The sequence below is a fragment of the Anopheles marshallii genome (assembly GCF_943734725.1).
Source record: "Anopheles marshallii chromosome X unlocalized genomic scaffold, idAnoMarsDA_429_01 X_unloc_106, whole genome shotgun sequence".
Lineage (NCBI taxonomy): Eukaryota > Metazoa > Arthropoda > Insecta > Diptera > Culicidae > Anopheles > Anopheles marshallii.
The window spans coordinates 22,501-25,867 of NW_026525676.1; the positions used below are offsets into that span (position 1 = coordinate 22,501).

General features: G+C 58.9%; 1 pseudogene; it reads left to right on the forward strand.

Moving 5' to 3' along the window:
* The window catches only part of LOC128716801 (large subunit ribosomal RNA), a 6,658-nt pseudogene extending 3,548 nt beyond the window's left edge, over positions 1–3,110 (forward strand).
* The last annotated feature ends 257 nt before the right edge of the window (positions 3,111–3,367 follow it).

The following is a 3,367-nucleotide window of genomic DNA, read 5'->3' on the forward strand; positions in this document are numbered from 1 at the left end:
ATAAACGCGACGTCCCCCCCGGCAGCCGTTACCCGCGAGGGATGGACTGCCGGGGGCCCTACTGCCTGCATAGGCTTTATCGCCTTGTTTGGCCTTAGCGGCCATTTGAAGAATCCTCTGCCCTTACTAAACTTATTTCTAGTGGGCGATCGCGCCTCTTTTGTGCCTTAACGGCCTTCGTCCTTGTTATTCCCATTAGTCTAATGGGCGTTCGCGCCTCTTTTCGCCTTAGCGGCCTTTATTTTCATTGCCCATCTTCGTCCTCCTCTTCGAATGCATCTACCCCGAAGAGGGCCCACAAGTACGTTCTACAGTCCACTGCCTCCTCATTCTGCAGTCTTCGCCGCGCGCGGAAGCGTCTCACGTTGTTCCTAACTGTTCGATGACGCTCCTCCCGCTCCTGTAACTCCTCCGTCGTCAGCAGTCGCCCGTCGGGGTGGGTTGGTGGTATTTCCCCCCTCGCAGCTCGTCGCTCAATGGTCAACTGCCTACGAGCCTCGTTACGCCTTTCATTACGTAAGGCCACCAGCTCCTCGTGTGCGGTGTCCAGACTTTGCGCGGCCCTCTGCATGTCGTCGTGCGCGCTCGTGGCCCGCTCGATATACCACTCCTGTTGGAGTGTGGTGGTGATAATGCGAGCGGCCTCGCAAACTTTGCTCCATCGTGCTCGGCTGGTAAGCATGAACGCCACAAGATTGTCAGGCGTCACAGCCGCTTCGTCGTCCTCACCGAGTAATTCATGCCGGACATCCGCGAACCTCGGACAGTCGAAGAAGGCATGCTCGGCCGTCTCCGGGACTCCCGGGCACCTGGTACAGTCGGCGGATGGTGCAAGATGTTTCACGCACAAGTACTCATGGAAAAACCCATGGCCGGAGAGGATCTGAGCGAGGTGGAATGTCATCTCCCCGTGTTGCCGGTTCTTCCATGCCGCCAAGTCTGGGATGGTCCGGTGCGCCCATCGGGTGTAGCGGCTTTCCGATTCTAGCTGGTCCCACTGACGCTGCCACTCGTCAATTGTCCTCGTCCGCTCCTCGATGCGCAGTTCGCGTAGACTTGCTCCCGTCGTCCGATGCCGCTGGTAGCAACGAGCGTCTTCCGTCACCTGCAGCACGATGGGGATGACGCTGGCAAGGACCGTTGCCACCTCATGGCGCACTGTAATGAAGGTGCGAGCTACTGGCCGTGCGTACAGTCCTTGCACGCGGTTCAGCTGTCTGCAACACTCCCGGAGTCGGACTGCCTCGTGCCAAATCGGCGCGGCGTAGCGGAGGGTGGAGTCCACCACCGATGCAAGCAGCCGCCGCTTCGCGCTCTTTGGCCCACCATGATTTCGGAGCAGCCGGGAAATCCCCTGCGCCACACGGAGCGCTTTCGTCGTGGCCTGCTCTACGTGTGGCCTCCACGACAGGTGGTCCTCGATGACAACTCCTAAATATTTCAAGGTGCGGGTCGGCAGTTTCTCTACGCCATTGATACTCACCGGGACTCGGGTGTTGTCTCGTCTCATCGTAGACACAATGACCAGCTCGGTCTTGGCCGGAGCGAGCTCCAGGTGGTGTTGCGCCATCCACGAGCTGATCATTGCTACCGCCGTCTCCGCCAGTCCCGTCGCTGCCTCCGGCGTCGTCCCGCTCGCCAGCACCACGACGTCATCCGCAAAGCCGATCACTTCGGCGCCCTCAGGCAGCACCAGCCGAAGCACGCCGTCGTACATCGCGTTCCACAGGGTCGGGCCCAGGATTGAGCCCTGTGGAACGCCCGCCGTGACCGTACGACGCACTGGCCCCTCGCTGGTCTCGTACACCAGCCTCCTCTCAGAAAAGTAGCTGCGCAATATTTTCTGGAGGGCTGCAGGGACCATCAGCTTCTGCAGGGCAACCGCGATCGCCTTCCAGCTGGCAGAATTAAAGGCGTTCCTGACGTCCAGTGCTGCCACCACCAGACATCGAGGATCCCGCTGGTTGGTGCGGTGAAACGTCCTCGCGTGTTGTCCTCGCTCTATCACCCGCTCGATGGCCTGAAGCGTGGAGCGACCGCGCCGGAACCCGTACTGCCTTGCTGACAGGCGAGGAGCATCGCTGTCCTCCAAGTGGTCGTTCAGCCGATCTAAGATCAGCCGTTCGAACCCCTTGGCGACTGCTCCCAGCATTAGCAGCGGGCGGTGCGACGACGGATCGCCCGGCGGCTTACCTGGCTTCGTGACCAACACAAGGCGTGCCTCCTTCCATGCCGCAGGAAACTCCCCTCGCTCGAGCAGCTGATTGTACACCTTGGCGAAGACCTCCGGGTGCTTCCGCATTGCCGCCTTCACTGCGGCATTCGGGATGCCGTCCAGCCCTGGCGCCTTGGAGGTGGCCATCCGCTCGGCCAGCGAAAGAATTTCCGAGCTCGTGACCGGTCTCAGAGCCTCACTGCGCACGTCGATGTCCGGCCACTCAAATGCCGGAACAGGGATAACTGGCTTGTGGCCGCCAAGCGTTCATAGCGACGTGGCTTATTGATCCTTCGATGTCGGCTCTTCCTATCATTGTGAAGCAAAATTCACCAAGCGTAGGATTGTTCACCCTTTCAAGGGAACGTGAGCTGGGTTTAGACCGTCGTGAGACAGGTTAGTTTTACCCTACTGGTGTGTGCTGTATGCTGCTATCTTAACGGAATTCCTGTGCAGTACGAGAGGAACCACAGGTACGGACCACTGGCTCAATACTAGTTCGACCGGACTTTGGTATGACGCTACGTCCGCTGGATTATGCCTGAACGCCTCTAAGGTCGTATCCAATCCGAGCTGATAGCGCATCATAAACCCATTAGGTGATCGGAAGCTAGCGGGCTTAACAACCCTCTGAGATCCGTCGGTGCTGCCCCGTGCACACTGCCGTCTCATCCCCGCTATAGCACTAGACTGAGCCGCAACGGGCGGGTGTACGCTGCACGTGGAAGTACCTTATCACAGGGAACCCTGGTGGCTGTGCTCCCGTCGACCGTGGATACAACTAGTTTCGACACCTTCGACCGCCCGCAAACGACGGGACTACAGGCTGGGAGCTGCGAGTTGTAGAGATGCGTTCGCATCGATCCTCTCAGGCGACCCATGCTTGGTGGTGAAGTGGTTAGTTCGTGGAGTATAGGCTTGCTGCACTCGACAAGAGTGCTGCATGCAAGGCTGTGGTGGTACGTATGGTAGTTGATGAGCATAGGCTTGCTGCACTCGACAAGAGTGCTGCTTGCAAGCCTATGGTGGTACGTGTACGGTAGTTGATGTGAGCATAGGCTTGCTGCACTCGACAAGAGTGCTGCTTGCAAGCCTATGGGTGGTGTGGTGTGTGGTGCATGATTAGCCTTTCAAGGAAGATGTGTCCTTGGG